This window comes from Wolffia australiana, chromosome 16 (genome assembly GCF_029677425.1).
Source record: "Wolffia australiana isolate 7733 chromosome 16, ASM2967742v1".
Taxonomy (NCBI): Eukaryota; Viridiplantae; Streptophyta; class Magnoliopsida; order Alismatales; family Araceae; genus Wolffia; species Wolffia australiana.
The window spans coordinates 9,240,192-9,262,828 of record NC_135850.1 but is presented as its reverse complement, the minus strand read 5'-3'; positions in this window follow the sequence as shown (position 1 = coordinate 9,262,828).

The window sequence follows — 22,637 nt, the reverse complement described above, 5'->3', positions numbered from 1 at the left end:
GACGGCGGTGGAGGGTCCCCAGCGCTTGAATCACACAGAGTGCGACTGGAATCACCAGCAGTCGGCAGCAGAGTTTCTCTGCGTGCCATATTGTTTCGTGCGGTTCGCTCTGGTCGCGCTTAGAAGACACTATTCTTTACACGCAACTTTGTTTCCGTTCAGTGAGCGTGCAAAGGTGCGTTTGAGGTCAGCCACTGCTCAGGAGTGTGCAAATACAAGACCAACCCTGTCTTTTTTAAAGACTCTGTGTGGGTCAGCCCATAAAGATCTTTGGCCTGTCGCGTGCATCTCTTTGGCTTCTCGTGTTCTCCGTCTTCGAACTTTCTCTCTAATTTTTTTGTCCGTTCTTGTTCATTACGCTTCCCGCCATGGGAATGTCCTTTAAAATTTTTGTCCGCGCTTTCCTCTCTAGAATTTTTGACGCCTGCTCTTTATTGGGTGCATCGCGTGTGGATACTACGCTTTTGAATCACCCCGCAATTTCTCACTTTTACTCTCTGCAAATAGTGTCTTCGAATAAAAGCCTAATTTGGATATGGGCCTCGTGCGCTGTCATTCCTGCAGTTACATGCATCACTTCATCCCGAGGAAGGAACTTTGGAGCCGTCATTACAAGTAGGACGGCGGTGGAGGGTCCCAGCGCTTGAATCACACAGAGTGCGACTGGAATCACCAGCAGTCGGCAGCAGAGTTTCTCTGCGTGCCATATTGTTTCGTGCGGTTCGCTCTGGTCGCGCTTAGAAGACACTATTCTTTACACGCAACTTTGTTTCCGCTCAGTGAGCGTGCAAAGGTGCGTTTGAGGTCAGCCACCGCTCAGGAGTGTGCAAATACAAGACCAACCTGTCTTTTTAAAGACTCTGTGTGGGTCAGCCCATAAAGATCTTTGGCCTGTCGCGTGCATCTCTTTGGCTTCTCGTGTTCTCCGTCTTGAACTTTCTCTCTAATTTTTTTGTCCGTTCTTGTTCATTACGCCTTCCGCCATGGGGAATGTCCTTTAAAATTTTTGTCCGCGCTTTCCTCTCTAGAATTTTTGACGCCTGCTCTTTATTGGGTGCATCGCGTGTGGATACTACGCTTTTGAATCACCCCGCAATTTCTCACTTTTACTCTCTGCAAATAGTGTCTTCAATAAAAGCCTAATTTGGATATGGGCCCTGGGTGCGCTTGTCATTCCTGCAGTTACATGCATCACTTCATCCCGAGGAAGGAACTTTGGAGCCGTCATTACAAGTAGGACGGCGGTGGAGGGTCCTCAGCGCTTGAATCACACAGAGTGCGACTGGAATCACCAGCAGTCGGCAGCAGAGTTTCTCTGCGTGCCATATTGTTTCAGGCGGTTCGCTCTGGTCGCGCTTAGAAGACACTATTCTTTACACGCAACTTTGTTTCCGCTTCAGTGAGCGTGCAAAGGTGCGTTTGAGGTCAGCCACTGCTCAGGAGTGTGCAAATACAAGACCAACCCTGTCTTTTTTAAAGACTCTGTGTGGGTCAGCCCATAAAGATCTTTGGCCTGTCGTGCATCTCTTTGGCTTCTCGTGTTCTCCGTCTTCGAACTTTCTCTCTCTAATTTTTTTTGTCCGTTCTTGTTCATTACGCTTCCCGGGCCATGGGGAATGTCCTTTAAAATTTTTGTCCGCGCTTTCCCTCTCTAGAATTTTTGACGCCCCAGCTCTTTATTGGGTGCATCGCGTGTGGATACTACGTTTTTGAATCACCCCCCGCAATTTCTCACTTTTACTCTCTGCAAATAGTGTCTTCGAATAAAAGCCTAATTTGGATATGGGCCCCTGGGTGCGCTGTCATTCCTGCAGCTACATGCATTACTTCATCCTGAGGAAGGAACTTTGGAGCCGTCATTACAAGTAGGACGGCGGTAGAGGGTCCCCCAAGCGCTTGAATCACACAGAGTGCGACTGGAATCACCAGCAGTCGGCAGCAGAGTTTCTCTGCGTGCCATATTGTTTCGCGCGGTTCGCTCTGGTCGCGCTTAGAAGACACTATTCTTTACACGCAACTTTGTTTCCGCTTCAGTGAGCGTGCAAAGGTGCGTTTGAGGTCAGCCACTGCTCAGGGAGTGTGCAAATACAAGACCAACTCCTGTCTTTTTAAAGACTCGTGTGGGTCAGCCCATAAAGATCTTTGGCCTGTCGTGCATCTCTTTGGCTTCTCGTGTTCTCCGTCTTGAACTTTCTCTCTCTAATTTTTTTGTCCGTTCTTGTTCATTACGCTTCCCGGCCATGGGGAATGTCCTTTAAAATTTTTGTCCGCGCTTTCTCTCTAGAATTTTTGACGCCTGGCTCTTTATTGGGTGCATCGCGTGTGGATACTACGCTTTTGAATCACCCCGCAATTTCTCACTTTTACTCTCTGCAAATAGTGTCTTCGAATAAAAGCCTAATTTGGATATGGGCCCTCGGGTGCGCTGTCATTCCTGCAGTTACATGCATCACTTCATCCTGAGGAAGGAACTTTGGAGCCGTCATTACAAGTAGGACGGCGGTGGAGGGTCCCCAGCGCTTGAATCACACAGAGTGCGACTGAATCACCAGCAGTCGGCAGCAGAGTTTCTCTGCGTGCCATATTGTTTCGCGGCGTTCGCTCTGGTCGCGCTTAGAAGACACTATTCTTTACACGCAACTTTGTTTCCGCTCAGTGAGCGTGCAAAGGTGCGCTTTGAGGTCAGCCACCGCTCAGGAGTGTGCAAATACAAGACCAACCCTGTCTTTTTAAAGACTCTGTGGGTCAGCCCATAAAGATCTTTGGCCTGTCGCGTGCATCTCTTTGGCTTCTCGTGTTCTCCGTCTTCGAACTTTCTCTCTCTAATTTTTTGTCCGTTCTTGTTCATTACGCTTCCCGCCATGGGGAATGTCCTTTAAAATTTTTGTCCGCGCTTTCCTCTCTAGAATTTTTGACGCCTGCTCTTTATTGGGTGCATCGCGTGTGGATACTACGCTTTGAATCACCCCGCAATTTCTCACTTTTACTCTCTGCAAATAGTGTCTTGAATAAAAGCCTAATTTGGATATGGGCCTCGGGTGCGCTGTCATTCCTGCAGTTACATGCATCACTTCATCCCGAGGAAGGAACTTTGGAGCCGCCATTACAAGTAGGACGGCGGTGGAGGGTCCCCAGCGCTTGAATCACACAGAGTGCGACTGGAATCACCAGCAGTCGGCAGCAGAGTTTCTCTGCGTGCCATATTGTTTCGTGGCGGTTCGCTTCTGGTCGCGCTTAGAAGACACTATTCTTTACACGCAACTTTGTTTCCGCTCAGTGAGCGTGCAAAGGTGCGTTTGAGGTCAGCCACTGCTCAGGAGTGTGCAAATACAAGACCAACCCTGTCTTTTTTAAAGACTTCGTGGGTCAGCCCATAAAGATCTTTGGCCTGTCGCGTGCATCTCTTTGGCTTCTCGTGTTCTCCGCCTTCGAACTTTCTCTCTAATTTTTTTGTCCGTTTGTTCATTACGCTTCCCGGCCATGGGGAATGTCCTTTAAAATTTTTGTCCGCGCTTTCCTCTCTAGAATTTTTGACGCCTGCTCTTTATTGGGTGCATCGCGTGGATACTACGCTTTTGAATCACCCCCCGCAATTTCTCACTTTTACTCTCTGCAAATAGTGTCTTCGAATAAAAGCCTAATTTGGATATGGGCCCCTGGGTGCGCTGTCATTCCTGCAGTTACATGCATCACTTCATCCTGAGGAAGGAACTTTGGAGCCGTCATTACAAGTAGGACGGCGGTAGAGGGTCCCCCAAGCGCTTGAATCACACAGAGTGCGACTGGAATCACCAGCAGTCGGCAGCAGAGTTTCTCTGCGTGCCATATTGTTTCGCGGCGGTTCGCTCTGGTCGCGCTTAGAAGACACTATTCTTTACACGCAACTTTGTTTCCGCTTCAGTGAGCGGGCAAAGTTGCGTTTGAGGTCAGCCACTGCTCAGGGAGTGTGCAAATACAAGACCAACCCTGTCTTTTTTTAAAGACTCTGTGTGGGTCAGCCCATAAAGATCTTTGGCCTGTCGCGTGCATCTCTTTGGCTTCTCGTGTTCTCCGTCTTCGAACTTTCTCTCTCTAATTTTTTTTGTCCGTTCTTGTTCATTACGCTTCCCGGGCCATGGGGAATGTCCTTTAAAATTTTTGTCCGCGCTTTCCCTCTCTAGAATTTTTGACGCCCCGGCTCTTTATTGGGTGCATCGCGTGTGGATACTACGTTTTTGAATCACCCCCCGCAATTTCTCACTTTTACTCTCTGCAAATAGTGTCTTCGAATAAAAGCCTAATTTGGATATGGGCCCCTGGGTGCGCTGTCATTCCTGCAGTTACATGCATCACTTCATCCTGAGGAAGGAACTTTGGAGCCGTCATTACAAGTAGGACGGCGGTAGAGGGTCCCCCAAGCGCTTGAATCACACAGAGTGCGACTGGAATCACCAGCAGTCGGCAGCAGAGTTTCTCTGCGTGCCATATTGTTTCAGGCGGTTCGCTCTGGTCGCGCTTAGAAGACACTATTCTTTACACGCAACTTTGTTTCCGCTCAGTGAGCGTGCAAAGGTGCGTTTGAGGTCAGCCACCGCCAGGAGTGTGCAAATACAAGACCAACCCTGTCTTTTTTAAAGACTCGTGGTGGGTCAGCCCATAAAGATCTTTGGCCTGTCGCTGCATCTCTTTGGCTTCTCGTGTTCTCCGTCTTGAACTTTCTCTCTCTAATTTTTTTGTCCGTTCTTGTTCATTACGCTTCCCGCCATGGGGAATGTCCTTAAAAATTTTTGTCCGCGCTTTCCTCTCTAGAATTTTTGACGCCGGCTCTTTATTGGGTGCATCGCGTGTGGATACTACGCTTTGAATCACCCGCAATTTCTCACTTTTACTCTCTGCAAATAGTGTCTTCGAATAAAAGCCTAATTTGGATATGGGCCCTGGTGCGCTGTCATTCCTGCAGTTACATGCATCACTTCATCCCGAGGAAGGAACTTTGGAGCCGTCATTACAAGTAGGACGGCGGTGGAGGGTCCCCAGCGCTTGAATCACACAGAGTGCGACTGGAATCACCAGCAGTCGGCAGCAGAGTTTCTCTGCGTGCCATATTGTTTCGCGGCGTTCGCCTGGTCGCGCTTAGAAGACACTATTCTTTACACGCAACTTTGTTTCCGCTCAGTGAGCGTGCAAAGGTGCGTTTGAGGTCAGCCACTGCTCAGGGAGTGTGCAAATACAAGACCAACCCTGTCTTTTTTAAAGACTCGTGTGGGTCAGCCCATAAAGATCTTTGGCCTGTCGCGTGCATCTCTTTGGCTTCTCGTGTTCTCCGTCTTCAACTTTCTCTCTAATTTTTTTGTCCGCTCTTGTTCATTACGCTTCCCGCCATGGGGAATGTCCTTTAAAATTTTTGTCCGCGCTTTCCTCTCTAGAATTTTTGACGCCTGGCTCTTTATTGGGTGCATCGCGTGTGGATACTACGCTTTTGAATCACCCCGCAATTTCTCACTTTTACTCTCTGCAAATAGTGTCTTCGAATAAAAGCCTAATTTGGATATGGGCCTGGTGCGCTGTCATTCCTGCAGTTACATGCATCACTTCATCCCGAGGAAGGAACTTTGGAGCCGTCATTACAAGTAGGACGGCGTGGAGGGTCCCCAGCGCTTGAATCACACAGAGTGCGACTGGAATCACCAGCAGTCGGCAGCAGAGTTTCTCATGCCATATTGTTTCGTGCGGTTCGCTCTGGTCGCGCTTAGAAGACACTATTCTTTACACGCAACTTTGTTTCCGCTCAGTGAGCGTGCAAAGGTGCGTTTGAGGTCAGCCACCGCTCAGGGAGTGTGCAAATACAAGACCAACCCTGTCTTTTTTAAAGACTCGTGTGGGTCAGCCCATAAAGATCTTTGGCCTGTCGCGTGCATCTCTTTGGCTTCTCGTGTTCTCCGCCTTCGAACTTTCTCTCTAATTTTTTTTGTCCGTTCTTGTTCATTACGCTTCCCGCCATGGGGAATGTCCTTTAAAATTTTTGTCCGCGCTTTCCTCTCTAGAATTTTTGACGCCTGGCTCTTTATTGGGTGCATCGCGTGTGGATACTACGCTTTGAATCACCCCGCACTTTCTCACTTTTACTCTCTGCAAATAGTGTCTTGAATAAAAGCCTAATTTGGATATGGGCCCTGGTGCGCTGTCATTCCTGCAGTTACATGCATCACTTCATCCTGAGGGAGGAACGTTGGAGCCGTCATTACAAGTAGGACGGCGGTGGAGGGTCCCCAGCGCTTGAATCACACAGAGTGCGACTGGAATCACCAAAGCAGTCGGCAGCAGAGTTTCTCTGCGTGCCATATTGTTTCAGGCGGTTCGCTCTGGTCGCGCTTAGAAGACACTATTCTTTACACGCAACTTTGTTTCCGCTCAGTGAGCGTGCAAAGGTGCGTTTGAGGTCAGCCACTGCTCAGGAGTGTGCAAATACAAGACCAACCCTGTCTTTTTTAAAGACTCTGTGTGGGTCAGCCCATAAAGATCTTTGGCCTGTCGCGTGCATCTCTTTGGCTTCTCGTGTTCTCCGCCTTCGAACTTTCTCTCTCTAATTTTTTTGTCCGTTCTGTTCATTACGCTTCCCGGCCATGGGGAATGTCCTTTAAAATTTTTGTCCGCGCTTTCCTCTCTAGAATTTTTGACGCCTGGCTCTTTATTGGGTGCATCGCGTGTGGATACTACGCTTTTGAATCACCCCGCAATTTCTCACTTTTACTCTCTGCAAATAGTGTCTTGAATAAAAGCCTAATTTGGATATGGGCCTGGTGCGCTGTCATTCCTGCAGTTACATGCATCACTTCATCCCGAGGAAGGAACTTTGGAGCCGTCATTACAAGTAGGACGGCGGTGGAGGGTCCCCAGCGCTTGAATCACACAGAGTGCGACTGGAATCACCAGCAGTCGGCAGCAGAGTTTCTCTGCGTGCTATATTGTTTCGTGCGTTCGCTCTGGTCGCGCTTAGAAGACACTATTCTTTACACGCAACTTTGTTTCCGCTCAGTGAGCGTGCAAAGGTGCGTTTGAGGTCAGCCACTGCTCAGGAGTGTGCAAATACAAGACCAACCCTGTCTTTTTTTAAAGACTCTGTGTGGGTCAGCCCATAAAGATCTTTTGGCCTGTCGCTGCATCTCTTTGGCTTCTCGTGTTCTCCGTCTTCGAACTTTCTCTCTAATTTTTTTGTCCGTTCTTGTTCATTACGCTTCCCGCCATGGGGAATGTCCTTTAAAATTTTTGTCCGCTTTCCTCTCTAGAATTTTTGACGCCTGCTCTTTATTGGGTGCATCGCGTGTGGATACTACGCTTTTGAATCACCCCGCAATTTCTCACTTTACTCTCTGCAAATAGTGTCTTCGAATAAAAGCCTAATTTGGATATGGGCCCTCGGGTGCGCTGTCATTCCTGCAGTTACATGCATCACTTCATCCCGAGGAAGGAACTTTGGAGCCGCCATTACAAGTAGGACGGCGGTGGAGGGTCCCCAGGCGCTTGAATCACACAGAGTGCGACTGGAATCACCAGCAGTCGGCAGCAGAGTTTCTCTGCGTGCCATATTGTTTCGCGGCGGTTCGCTCTGGTCGCGCTAGAAGACACTATTCTTTACACGCAACTTTGTTTCCGCTTCAGTGAGCGTGCAAAGGTGCGTTTGAGGTCAGCCACTGCTCAGGAGTGTGCAAATACAAGACCAACCCTGTCTTTTTTTAAAGACTCGTGTGGGTCAGCCCATAAAGATCTTTGGCCTGTCGCGTGCATCTCTTTGGCTTCTCGTGTTCTCCGTCTTGAACTTTCTCTCTCTAATTTTTTTGTCCGTTCTTGTTCATTACGCTTCCCGGCCATGGGAATGTCCTTTAAAATTTTTGTCCGCGCTTTCCTCTCTAGAATTTTTGACGCCTGGCTCTTTATTGGGTGCATCGCGTGTGGATACTACGCTTTTGAATCACCCCGCAATTTCTCACTTTTACTCTCTGCAAATAGTGTCTTCGAATAAAAGCCTAATTTGGATATGGGCCTGGTGCGCTGTCATTCCTGCAGTTACATGCATCACTTCATCCTGAGGAAGGAACTTTGGAGCCGTCATTACAAGTAGGACGGCGGTGGAGGGTCCCCAGGCGCTTGAATCACACAGAGTGCGACTGGAATCACCAGCAGTCGGCAGCAGAGTTTCTCTGCGTGCCATATTGTTTCGCGGCGGTTCGCTCTGGTCGCGCTTAGAAGACACTATTCTTTACACGCAACTTTGTTTCCGCTCAGTGAGCGTGCAAAGGTGCGTTGAGGTCAGCCACTGCTCAGGAGTGTGCAAATACAAGACCAACCCTGTCTTTTTTAAAGACTCTGTGTGGGTCAGCCCATAAAGATCTTTGGCCTGTCGTGCATCTCTTTGGCTTCTCGTGTTCTCCGTCTTCAACTTTCTCTCTAATTTTTTTGTCCGTTCTTGTTCATTACGCTTCCGGCCATGGGGAATGTCCTTAAAATTTTTGTCCGCTTTCCTCTCTAGAATTTTTGACGCCTGCTCTTTATTGGGTGCATCGCGTGTGGATACTACGCTTTTGAATCACCCCGCAATTTCTCACTTTTACTCTCTGCAAATAGTGTCTTCAATAAAAGCCTAATTTGGATATGGGCCCTGGGTGCGCTGTCATTCCTGCAGTTACATGCATCACTTCATCCTGAGGAAGGAACTTTGGAGCCGTCATTACAAGTAGGACGGCGGTGGAGGGTCCCCAGGCGCTTGAATCACACAGAGTGCGACTGGAATCACTAGCAGTCGGCAGCAGAGTTTCTCTGCGCCATATTGTTTCGCGGCGGTTCGCTCTGGTCGCGCTTAGAAGACACTATTCTTTACACGCAACTTTGTTTCCGCTCAGTGAGCGTGCAAAGGTGCGTTTGAGGTCAGCCACTGCTCAGGAGTGTGCAAATACAAGACCAACCCTGTCTTTTTAAAGACTCGTGTGGGTCAGCCCATAAAGATCTTTGGCCTGTCGTGCATCTCTTTGGCTTCTCGTGTTCTCCGTCTTCGAACTTTCTCTCTCTAATTTTTTTGTCCGTTTGTTCATTACGCTTCCGGGCCATGGGGAATGTCCTTTAAAATTTTTGTCCGCGCTTTCCCTCTCTAGAATTTTTGACGCCTGCTCTTTATTGGGTGCATCGCGTGTGGATACTACGTTTTTGAATCACCCCCCGCAATTTCTCACTTTTACTCTCTGCAAATAGTGTCTTCGAATAAAAGCCTAATTTGGATATGGGACCCTGGGTGCGCCTTCATTCCTGCAGTTACATGCATCACTTCATCCTGAGGAAGGAACTTTGGAGCCGTCATTACAAGTAGGACGGCGGTGGAGGGTCCCCAGCGCTTGAATCACACAGAGTGCGACTGGAATCACCCAAAGCAGTCGGCAGCAGAGTTTCTCTGCGTGCCATATTGTTTCGTGCGGTTCGCTCTGGTCGCGCTAGAAGACACTATTCTTTACACGCAACTTTGTTTCCGTTCAGTGAGCGTGCAAAGGTGCGTTTGAGGTCAGCCACTGCTCAGGGAGTGTGCAAATACAAGACCAACCCTGTCTTTTTTTAAAGACTCTGTGTGGGTCAGCCCATAAAGATCTTTGGCCTGTCGCGTGCATCTCTTTGGCTTCTCGTGTTCTCCGTCTTCGAACTTTCTCTCTCTAATTTTTTTTGTCCGTTCTTGTTCATTACGCTTCCCGGGCCATGGGGAATGTCCTTTAAAATTTTTGTCCGCGCTTTCCCTCTCTAGAATTTTTGACGCCCCGGCTCTTTATTGGGTGCATCGCGTGTGGATACTACGCTTTTGAATCACCCCCCGCAATTTCTCACTTTTACTCTCTGCAAATAGTGTCTTCGAATAAAAGCCTAATTTGGATATGGGCCCTGGGTGCGCTGTCATTCCTGCAGTTACATGCATCACTTCATCCCGAGGAAGGAACTTTGGAGCCGTCATTACAAGTAGGACGGCGGTGGAGGGTCCCAGGCGCTTGAATCACACAGAGTGCGACTGGAATCACCAGCAGTCGGCAGCAGAGTTTCTCTGCGTGCCATATTGTTTCGCGGCGGTTCGCTCTGGTCGCGCTTAGAAGACACTATTCTTTACACGCAACTTTGTTTCCGCTCAGTGAGCGTGCAAAGGTGCGTTTGAGGTCAGCCACTGCTCAGGAGTGTGCAAATACAAGACCAACCCTGTCTTTTTAAAGACTCTGTGGGTCAGCCCATAAAGATCTTTGGCCCGCGTGCATCTCTTTGGCTTCTCGTGTTCTCCGTCTTCGAACTTTCTCTCTAATTTTTTTGTCCGTTTGTTCATTACGCTTCCCGGGCCATGGGAATGTCCTTTAAAATTTTTGTCCGCGCTTTCCCTCTCTAGAATTTTTGACGCCTGCTCTTTATTGGGTGCATCGCGTGTGGATACTACGCTTTGAATCACCCCGCAATTTCTCACTTTTACTCTCTGCAAATAGTGTCTTGAATAAAAGCCTAATTTGGATATGGGCCCTGGGTGCGCTGTCATTCCTGCAGTTACATGCATCACTTCATCCTGAGGAAGGAACTTTGGAGCCGTCATTACAAGTAGGACGGCGGTGGAGGGTCCCCAGGCGCTTGAATCACACAGAGTGCGACTGGAATCACCAGCAGTCGGCAGCAGAGTTTCTCTGCGTGCCATATTGTTTCGCGGCGGTTCGCCTGGTCGCGCTTAGAAGACACTATTCTTTACACGCAACTTTGTTTCCGCTCAGTGAGCGTGCAAAGGTGCGCTTGAGGTCAGCCACTGCTCAGGAGTGTGCAAATACAAGACCAACTCCTGTCTTTTTTAAAGACTCTGTGTGGTCAGCCCATAAAGATCTTTGGCCTGTCGCTGCATCTCTTTGGCTTCTCGTGTTCTCCGTCTTCAACTTTCTCTCTCTAATTTTTTTGTCCGTTTGTTCATTACGCTTCCCGCCATGGGGAATGTCCTTTAAAAATTTTTGTCCGCGCTTTCTCTCTAGAATTTTTGACGCCTGCTCTTTATTGGGTGCATCGCGTGGATACTACGCTTTTGAATCACCCCGCACTTCTCACTTTTACTCTCTGCAAATAGTGTCTTCGAATAAAAGCCTAATTTGGATATGGGCCCTGGTGCGCTGTCATTCCTGCAGTTACATGCATCACTTCATCCCGAGGAAGGAACTTTGGAGCCGCATTACAAGTAGGACGGCGGTGGAGGGTCCCCCAGGCGCTTGAATCACACAGAGTGCGACTGGAATCACCAGCAGTCGGCAGCAGAGTTTCTCTGCGTGCCATATTGTTTCGCGGCGGTTCGCTCTGGTCGCGCTTAGAAGACACTATTCTTTACACGCAACTTTGTTTCCGCTTCAGTGAGCGTGCAAAGGTGCGCTTTGAGGTCAGCCACTGCTCAGGAGTGTGCAAATACAAGACCAACCCTGTCTTTTTTAAAGACTGTGTGGGTCAGCCCATAAAGATCTTTGGCCTGTCGCGCATCTCTTTGGCTTCTCGTGTTCTCCGTCTTCGAACTTTCTCTCTCTAATTTTTTTGTCCGTTTGTTCATTACGCTTCCGGGCCATGGGGAATGTCCTTTAAAATTTTTGTCCGCGCTTTCCTCTCTAGAATTTTTGACGCCCGGCTCTTTATTGGGTGCATCGCGTGTGGATACTACGCTTTTGAATCACCCCGCAATTTCTCACTTTACTCTCTGCAAATAGTGTCTTCAATAAAAGCCTAATTTGGATATGGGCCCTGGGTGCGCTGTCATTCCTGCAGTTACATGCATCACTTCATCCTGAGGAAGGAACTTTGGAGCCGTCATTACAAGTAGGACGGCGGTGGAGGGTCCCCAGCGCTTGAATCACACAGAGTGCGACTGGAATCACCAGCAGTCGGCAGCAGAGTTTCTCTGCGTGCCATATTGTTTCGCGGCGTTCGCTCTGGTCGCGCTTAGAAGACACTATTCTTTACACGCAACTTTGTTTCCGCTCAGTGAGCGTGCAAAGGTGCGTTTGAGGTCAGCCACTGCTCAGGAGTGTGCAAATACAAGACCAACCCTGTCTTTTTTAAAGACTCGTGTGGGTCAGCCCATAAAGATCTTTGGCCTCGCGTGCATCTCTTTGGCTTCTCGTGTTCTCCGCCTTGAACTTTCTCTCTCTAATTTTTTTGTCCGTTCTTGTTCATTACGCTTCCCGGGCCATGGGAATGTCCTTTAAAATTTTTGTCCGCGCTTTCCTCTCTAGAATTTTTGACGCCTGGCTCTTTATTGGGTGCATCGCGTGTGGATACTACGCTTTTGAATCACCCCGCAATTTCTCACTTTTACTCTCTGCAAATAGTGTCTTGAATAAAAGCCTAATTTGGATATGGGCCCTGGGTGCGCTGTCATTCCTGCAGTTACATGCATCACTTCATCCTGAGGAAGGAACTTTGGAGCCGTCATTACAAGTAGGACGGCGGTGGAGGGTCCCCAGGCGCTTGAATCACACAGAGTGCGACTGGAATCACTAGCAGTCGGCAGCAGAGTTTCTCTGCGTGCCATATTGTTTCGTGCGGTTCGCTCTGGTCGCGCTTAGAAGACACTATTCTTTACACGCAACTTTGTTTCCGCTTCAGTGAGCGTGCAAAGGTGCGTTTGAGGTCAGCCACTGCTCAGGAGTGTGCAAATACAAGACCAACCCTGTCTTTTTTAAAGACTCGTGGGTCAGCCCATAAAGATCTTTGGCCTGTCGCGTGCATCTCTTTGGCTTCTCGTGTTCTCCGTCTTCGAACTTTCTCTCTCTAATTTTTTTGTCCGCTCTTGTTCATTACGCCCCGGGCCATGGGGAATGTCCTTTAAAATTTTTGTCCGCGCTTTCCTCTCTAGAATTTTTGACGCCTGGCTCTTTATTGGGTGCATCGCGTGTGGATACTACGCTTTGAATCACCCCGCACTTTCTCACTTTTACTCTCTGCAAATAGTGTCTTCGAATAAAAGCCTAATTTGGATATGGGCCCCTGGGTGCGCTGTCATTCCTGCAGTTACATGCATCACTTCATCCTGAGGAAGGAACTTTGGAGCCGTCATTACAAGTAGGACGGCGGTGGAGGGTCCCCCAGGCGCTTGAATCACACAGAGTGCGACTGGAATCACCAGCAGTCGGCAGCAGAGTTTCTCTGCGTGCCATATTGTTTCAGGCGGTTCGCTCTGGTCGCGCTTAGAAGACACTATTCTTTACACGCAACTTTGTTTCCGCTCAGTGAGCGTGCAAAGGTGCGTTTGAGGTCAGCCACTGCTCAGGAGTGTGCAAATACAAGACCAACCCTGTCTTTTTTAAAGACTGTGTGGGTCAGCCCATAAAGATCTTTGGCCTGTCGCGCATCTCTTTGGCTTCTCGTGTTCTCCGTCTTCGAACTTTCTCTCTCTAATTTTTTTTGTCCGTTCTTGTTCATTACGCTTCCCGGGCCATGGGGAATGTCCTTTAAAATTTTTGTCCGCGCTTTCCCTCTCTAGAATTTTTGACGCCCCGGCTCTTTATTGGGTGCATCGCGTGTGGATACTACGTTTTTGAATCACCCCCCGCAATTTCTCACTTTTACTCTCTGCAAATAGTGTCTTGAATAAAAGCCTAATTTGGATATGGGCCTGGTGCGCTGTCATTCCTGCAGTTACATGCATCACTTCATCCTGAGGAAGGAACTTTGGAGCCGTCATTACAAGTAGGACGGCGGTGGAGGGTCCCAGGCGCTTGAATCACACAGAGTGCGACTGGAATCACCAGCAGTCGGCAGCAGAGTTTCTCTGCGTGCCATATTGTTTCGCGGCGGTTCGCTCTGGTCGCGCTAGAAGACACTATTCTTTACACGCAACTTTGTTTCCGTTCAGTGAGCGTGCAAAGGTGCGCTTTGAGGTCAGCCACTGCTCAGGAGTGTGCAAATACAAGACCAACCCTGTCTTTTTTAAAGACTCGTGTGGGTCAGCCCATAAAGATCTTTGGCCTGTCGCGTGCATCTCTTTGGCTTCTCGTGTTCTCCGTCTTCGAACTTTCTCTCTAATTTTTTTGTCCGTTCTTGTTCATTACGCTTCCCGGCCATGGGGAATGTCCTTAAAATTTTTGTCCGCGCTTTCTCTCTAGAATTTTTGACGCCTGGCTCTTTATTGGGTGCATCGCGTGTGGATACTACGTTTTTGAATCACCCCCCGCAATTTCTCACTTTTACTCTCTGCAAATAGTGTCTTCGAATAAAAGCCTAATTTGGATATGGGCCCCTGGGTGCGCTGTCATTCCTGCAGTTACATGCATCACTTCATCCTGAGGAAGGAACTTTGGAGCCGTCATTACAAGTAGGACGGCGGTGGAGGGTCCCCCAGGCGCTTGAATCACACAGAGTGCGACTGGAATCACCAGCAGTCGGCAGCAGAGTTTCTCTGCGTGCCATATTGTTTCGCGGCGGTTCGCTCTGGTCGCGCTTAGAAGACACTACTCTTTACACGCAACTTTGTTTCCGTTCAGTGAGCGTGCAAAGGTGCGTTTGAGGTCAGCCACTGCTCAGGGAGTGTGCAAATACAAGACCAACCCTGTCTTTTTTTAAAGACTCTGTGTGGGTCAGCCCATAAAGATCTTTGGCCTGTCGCGTGCATCTCTTTGGCTTCTCGTGTTCTCCGTCTTCGAACTTTCTCTCTCTAATTTTTTTGTCCGTTCTGTTCATTACGCTTCCGGGCCATGGGAATGTCCTTTAAAATTTTTGTCCGCGCTTTCTCTCTAGAATTTTTGACGCCTGCTCTTTATTGGGTGCATCGCGTGTGGATACTACGCTTTGAATCACCCCGCAATTTCTCACTTTTACTCTCTGCAAATAGTGTCTTGAATAAAAGCCTAATTTGGATATGGGCCCTGGTGCGCTGTCATTCCTGCAGTTACATGCATCACTTCATCCTGAGGAAGGAACTTTGGAGCCGTCATTACAAGTAGGACGGCGGTGGAGGGTCCCCAGGCGCTTGAATCACACAGAGTGCGACTGGAATCACCAGCAGTCGGCAGCAGAGTTTCTCTGCGTGCCATATTGTTTCGCGGCGGTTCGCCTGGTCGCGCTTAGAAGACACTATTCTTTACACGCAACTTTGTTTCCGCTCAGTGAGCGTGCAAAGGTGCGTTTGAGGTCAGCCACTGCTCAGGAGTGTGCAAATACAAAACCAACCCTGTCTTTTTTAAAGACTCTGTGTGGGTCAGCCCATAAAGATCTTTGGCCTGTCGCGTGCATCTCTTTGGCTTCTCGTGTTTTCCGTCTTCGAATTTTCTTTCTCTAATTTTTTTTGTCTGTTCTTGTTCATTACGCTTCGGGGGCCATGGGGTGTGTCCTTTAAAATTTTTGTGCGCGCTTTGTCTCGCTATATTTTTTGACGCCTGCTCTTTATTGGGTGCATCGCGTGTGGATACTACGCTTTGAATCACCCCGCACTTTCTCACTTTTACTCTCTGCAAATAGTGTCTTCGAATAAAAGCCTAATTTGGATATGGGCCCCTTGGTGCGCTGTCATTCCTGCAGTTACATGCATCCCTTCATCCTGAGGAAGGAACTTTGGAGCCGTCATTACAAGTAGGACGGCGGTGGAGGGCCCCCCAGGCGCTTGCATCACACAGAGTGCGACTGGAATCACCAAAAGCAGTCGGCAGCAGAGTTTCTCTGCGTGCCATATTGTTTCGTGGCGGTTCGCTCTGGTCGCGCTTAGAAGACACTATTCTTTACACGCAACTTTGTTTCCGTTCAGTGAGCGTGCAAAGGTGCGTTTGAGGTCAGCCACTGCTCAGGGAGTGTGCAAATACAAGACCAACCCTGTCTTTTTTTAAAGACTCTGTGTGGGTCAGCCCATAAAGATCTTTGGCCTGTCGCGCATCTCTTTGGCTTCTCGTGTTCTCCGCCTTCGAACTTTCTCTCTAATTTTTTTTGTCCGTTCTTGTTCATTACGCTTCCCGGGCCATGGGGAATGTCCTTTAAAATTTTTGTCCGCGCTTTCCCTCTCTAGAATTTTTGACGCCCCGGCTCTTTATTGGGTGCATCGCGTGTGGATACTACGCTTTTGAATCACCCCGCACTTTCTCACTTTTACTCTCTGCAAATAGTGTCTTCAATAAAAGCCTAATTTGGATATGGGCCCTGTGCGCTTGTCATTCCTGCAGTTACATGCATCACTTCATCCTGAGGAAGGAACTTTGGAGCCGTCATTACAAGTAGGACGGCGGTGGAGGGTCCCCAGGCGCTTGAATCACACAGAGTGCGACTGGAATCACCAGCAGTCGGCAGCAGAGTTTCTCTGCGTGCCATATTGTTTCGCGGCGGTTCGCCTGGTCGCGCTTAGAAGACACTATTCTTTACACGCAACTTTGTTTCCGCTTCAGTGAGCGTGCAAAGGTGCGTTGAGGTCAGCCACTGCTCAGGAGTGTGCAAATACAAGACCAACCCTGTCTTTTTAAAGACTCTGGTGGGTCAGCCCATAAAGATCTTTGGCCTGTCGCGTGCATCTCTTTGGCTTCTCGTGTTCTCCGTCTTCGAACTTTCTCTCTCTAATTTTTTTGTCCGCTCTTGTTCATTACGCTTCGGCCATGGGAATGTCCTTTAAAATTTTTGTCCGCGCTTTCCCTCTCTAGAATTTTTGACGCCTGGCTCTTTATTGGGTGCATCGCGTGTGGATACTACGCTTTGAATCACCCCGCAATTTCTCACTTTTACTCTCTGCAAACAGTGTCTTCGAATAAAAGCCTAATTTGGATATGGGCCCCTGGGTGCGCTGTCATTCCTGCAGTTACATGCATCACTTCATCCTGAGGAAGGAACTTTGGAGCCGTCATTACAAGTAGGACGGCGGTGGAGGGTCGCCCAGGCGCTTGAATCACACAGAGTGCGACTGAATCACCAGCAGTCGGCAGCAGAGTTTCTCTGCGTGCCATATTGTTTCGTGCGGTTCGCTCTGGTCGCGCTAGAAGACACTATTCTTTACACGCAACTTTGTTTCCGCTTCAGTGAGCGTGCAAAGGTGCGTTTGAGGTCAGCCACTGCTCAGGAGTGTGCAAATACAAGACCAACCCTGTCTTTTTAAAGACTGTGTGGGTCAGCCCATAAAGATCTTTGGCCTGTCGTGCATCTCTTTGGCTTCTCGTGTTCTCCGTCTTCGAACTTTCTCTCTCTAATTTTTTTTGTCCGTTCTTGTTCATTACGCTTCCCGGGCCATGGGGAATGTCCTTTAAAATTTTTGTCCGCGCTTTCCCTCTCTAGAATTTTTGACGCCCCGGCTCTTTATTGGGTGCATCGCGTGTGGATACTACGTTTTTGAATCACCCCCCGCAATTTCTCACTTTTACTCTCTGCAAATAGTGTCTTCGAATAAAAGCCTAATTTGGATATGGGCCCTGCGTGCGCTGTCATTCCTGCAGTTACATGCATCACTTCATCCTGAGGAAGGAACTTTGGAGCCGTCATTACAAGTAGGACGGCGGTGGAGGGTTCCCCAGGCGCTTGAATCACACAGAGTGCGACTGGAATCACCAAAAGCAGTCGGCAGCAGAGTTTCTCTGCGTGCCATATTGTTTCGTGCGGTTCGCTCTGGTCGCGCTAGAAGACACTATTCTTTACACGCAACTTTGTTTCCGTTCAGTGAGCGTGCAAAGGTGCGTTTGAGGTCAGCCACTGCTCAGGAGTGTGCAAATACAAGACCAACCCTGTCTTTTTTAAAGACTCTGTGGGTCAGCCCATAAAGATCTTTGGCCTGTCGCGTGCATCTCTTTGGCTTCGTGTTCTCCGTCTTGAACTTTCTCTCTCTAATTTTTTTGTCCGTTCTTGTTCATTACGCTTCCGGCCATGGGGAATGTCCTTTAAAATTTTTGTCCGCGCTTTCCTCTCTAGAATTTTTGACGCCTGCTCTTTATTGGGTGCATCGCGTGTGGATACTACGCTTTTGAATCACCCCGCACTTTCTCACTTTTACTCTCTGCAAATAGTGTCTTCAATAAAAGCCTAATTTGGATATGGGCCCTGGTGCGCTGTCATTCCTGCAGTTACATGCATCACTTCATCCTGAGGAAGGAACTTTGGAGCCGTCATTACAAGTAGGACGGCGGTGGAGGGTCCCAGGCGCTTGAATCACACAGAGTGCGACTGGAATCACCAGCAGTCGGCAGCAGAGTTTCTCTGCGTGCCATATTGTTTCGGCGGTTCGCTCTGGTCGCGCTTAGAAGACACTATTCTTTACACGCAACTTTGTTTCCGCTCAGTGAGCGTGCAAAGGTGCGCTTTGAGGTCAGCCACTGCTCAGGAGTGTGCAAATACAAGACCAACCCTGTCTTTTTTAAAGACTCTGTGTGGGTCAGCCCATAAAGATCTTTGGCCTGTCGCGTGCATCTCTTTGGCTTCTCGTGTTCTCCGTCTTCGAACTTTCTCTCTAATTTTTTTGTCCGTTCTTGTTCATTACGCTTCCCGGGCCATGGGGAATGTCCTTTAAAATTTTTGTCCGCGCTTTCCTCTCTCTAGAATTTTTGACGCCTGGCTCTTTATTGGGTGCATCGCGTGGATACTACGCTTTGAATCACCCCGCACTTTCTCACTTTTACTCTCTGCAAATAGTGTCTTGAATAAAAGCCTAATTTGGATATGGGCCCTGTGCGCTGTCATTCCTGCAGTTACATGCATCACTTCATCCTGAGGAAGGAACTTTGGAGCCGTCATTACAAGTAGGACGGGCGTGGAGGGTCCCCAGGCGCTTGAATCACACAGAGTGCGACTGGAATCACTAGCAGTCGGCAGCAGAGTTTCTCTGCGTGCCATATTGTTTCGCGGTTCGCTCTGGTCGCGCTTAGAAGACACTATTCTTTACACGCAACTTTGTTTCCGTTCAGTGAGCGTGCAAAGGTGCGTTTGAGGTCAGCCACTGCTCAGGGAGTGTGCAAATACAAGACCAACTCCTGTCTTTTTAAAGACTCTGTGTGGTCAGCCCATAAAGATCTTTGGCCTGTCGCGTGCATCTCTTTGGCTTCTCGTGTTCTCCGTCTTGAACTTTCTCTCTCTAATTTTTTTGTCCGTTCTTGTTCATTACGCTTCCCGGCCATGGGGAATGTCCTTTAAAATTTTTGTCCGCGCTTTCCTCTCTAGAATTTTTTGACGCCTGCTCTTTATTGGGTGCATCGCGTGTGGATACTACGCTTTGAATCACCTCGCAATTTCTCACTTTTACTCTCTGCAAATAGTGTCTTGAATAAAAGCCTAATTTGGATATGGGCCCTGGTGCGCTGTCATTCCTGCAGTTACATGCATCACTTCATCCTGAGGAAGGAACTTTGGAGCCGTCATTACAAGTAGGACGGCGGTGGAGGGTCCCCAGGCGCTTGAATCACACAGAGTGCGACTGGAATCACCAGCAGTCGGCAGCAGAGTTTCTCTGCGTGCCATATTGTTTCGTGCGGTTCGCTCTGGTCGCGCTTAGAAGACACTATTCTTTACACGCAACTTTGTTTCCGCTCAGTGAGCGTGCAAAGGTGCGCTTTGAGGTCAGCCACTGCTCAGGAGTGTGCAAATACAAGACCAACTCCTGTCTTTTTTAAAGACTCTGTGGGTCAGCCCATAAAGATCTTTGGCCTGTCGCGTGCATCTCTTTGGCTTCTCGTGTTCTCCGTCTTCGAACTTTCTCTCTAATTTTTTTGTCCGTTTGTTCATTACGCTTCCGGGCCATGGGAATGTCCTTTAAAATTTTTGTCCGCGCTTTCCTCTCTAGAATTTTTGACGCCTGCTCTTTATTGGGTGCATCGCGTGTGGATACTACGCTTTGAATCACCCCGCAATTTCTCACTTTTACTCTCTGCAAATAGTGTCTTGAATAAAAGCCTAATTTGGATATGGGCCCTGGTGCGCTGTCATTCCTGCAGTTACATGCATCACTTCATCCTGAGGAAGGAACTTTGGAGCCGTCATTACAAGTAGGACGGCGGTGGAGGGTCCCAGGCGCTTGAATCACACAGAGTGCGACTGGAATCACCAGCAGTCGGCAGCAGAGTTTCTCTGCGTGCCATATTGTTTCGTGCGGTTCGCTCTGGTCGCGCTTAGAAGACACTATTCTTTACACGCAACTTTGTTTCCGCTTCAGTGAGCGTGCAAAGGTGCGTTTGAGGTCAGCCACTGCTCAGGAGTGTGCAAATACAAGACCAACCCTGTCTTTTTAAAGACTCTGTGTGGTCAGCCCATAAAGATCTTTGGCCTGTCGCGTGCATCTCTTTGGCTTCTCGTGTTCTCCGTCTTGAACTTTCTCTCTAATTTTTTTGTCCGTTCTTGTTCATTACGCTTCCCGGGCCATGGGGAATGTCCTTTAAAATTTTTGTCCGCGCTTTCTCTCTAGAATTTTTTGACGCCTGGCTCTTTATTGGGTGCATCGCGTGTGGATACTACGCTTTGAATCACCCCGCAATTTCTCACTCTTACTCTCTGCAAATAGTGTCTTCGAATAAAAGCCTAATTTGGATATGGGCCCCTGGGTGCGCTGTCATTCCTGCAGTTACATGCATCACTTCATCCTGAGGAAGGAACTTTGGAGCCGTCATTACAAGTAGGACGGCGGTGGAGGGTCCCCCAGGCGCTTGAATCACACAGAGTGCGACTGGAATCACCAAAAGCAGTCGGCAGCAGAGTTTCTCTGCGTGCCATATTGTTTCGTGCGGTTCGCTCTGGTCGCGCTTAGAAGACACTATTCTTTACACGCAACTTTGTTTCCGCTTCAGTGAGCGTGCAAAGGTGCGCTTGAGGTCAGCCACTGCTCAGGAGTGTGCAAATACAAGACCAACCCTGTCTTTTTTAAAGACTCTGTGGGTCAGCCCATAAAGATCTTTGGCCTGTCGCGTGCATCTCTTTGGCTTCTCGTGTTCTCCGTCTTCGAACTTTCTCTCTCTAATTTTTTTTGTCCGTTCTTGTTCATTACGCTTCCCGGGCCATGGGGAATGTCCTTTAAAATTTTTGTCCGCGCTTTCCCTCTCTAGAATTTTTGACGCCCCGGCTCTTTATTGGGTGCATCGCGTGTGGATACTACGCTTTTGAATCACCCCCCGCAATTTCTCACTTTTACTCTCTGCAAATAGTGTCTTCGAATAAAAGCCTAATTTGGATATGGGCCCTGCGCGCTGTCATTCCTGCAGTTACATGCATCACTTCATCCTGAGGAAGGAACTTTGGAGCCGTCATTACAAGTAGGACGGCGGTGGAGGGTCCCCCAGGCGCTTGAATCACACAGAGTGCGACTGGAATCACCAAAAGCAGTCGGCAGCAGAGTTTCTCTGCGTGCCATATTGTTTCGTGCGGTTCGCTCTGGTCGCGCTAGAAGACACTATTCTTTACACGCAACTTTGTTTCCGTTCAGTGAGCGTGCAAAGGTGCGTTTGAGGTCAGCCACTGCTCAGGGAGTGTGCAAATACAAGACCAACCCTGTCTTTTTTTAAAGACTCTGTGTGGGTCAGCCCATAAAGATCTTTGGCCTGTCGCGTGCATCTCTTTGGCTTCTCGTGTTCTCCGTCTTCGAACTTTCTCTCTCTAATTTTTTTTGTCCGTTCTTGTTCATTACGCTTCCCGGGCCATGGGAATGTCCTTTAAAATTTTTGTCCGCGCTTTCCCTCTCTAGAATTTTTGACGCCCCGGCTCTTTATTGGGTGCATCGCGTGTGGATACTACGCTTTTGAATCACCCCCCGCAATTTCTCACTTTTACTCTCTGCAAATAGTGTCTTCGAATAAAAGCCTAATTTGGATATGGGCCCCTGGGTGCGCTGTCATTCCTGCAGTTACATGCATCACTTCATCCTGAGGAAGGAACTTTGGAGCCGTCATTACAAGTAGGACGGCGGTGGAGGGTCCCCCAGGCGCTTGAATCACACAGAGTGCGACTGGAATCACCAAAAGCAGTCGGCAGCAGAGTTTCTCTGCGTGCCATATTGTTTCGTGCGGTTCGCTCTGGTCGCGCTTAGAAGACACTATTCTTTACACGCAACTTTGTTTCCGTTCAGTGAGCGTGCAAAGGTGCGTTTGAGGTCAGCCACTGCCCAGAGAGTGTGCAAATACAAGACCAACCCTGTCTTTTTTTAAAGACTCTGTGTGGGTCAGCCCATAAAGATCTTTGGCCTGTCGCGTGCATCTCTTTGGCTTCTCGTGTTCTCCGTCTTCGAACTTTCTCTCTCTAATTTTTTTTGTCCGTTCTTGTTCATTACGCTTCCCGGGCCATGGGGAATCACCTTAACAATTTTGGTCCCCGCTTTCCCTCTCTAGAATTTTTGACGCCTGCTCTTTATTGGGTGCATCGCGTGTGGATACTACGCTTTTGAATCACCCCGCACTTTCTCACTTTTACTCTCTGCAAATAGTGTCTTGAATAAAAGCCTAATTTGGATATGGGCCCTGGGTGCGCTGTCATTCCTGCAGTTACATGCATCACTTCATCCTGAGGAAGGAACTTTGGAGCCGTCATTACAAGTAGGACGGCGGTGGAGGGTCCCCAGGCGCTTGAATCACACAGAGTGCGACTGGAATCACCAGCAGTCGGCAGCAGAGTTTCTCTGCGTGCCATATTGTTTCGTGCGGTTCGCTCTGGTCGCGCTAGAAGACACTATTCTTTACACGCAACTTTGTTTCCGTTCAGTGAGC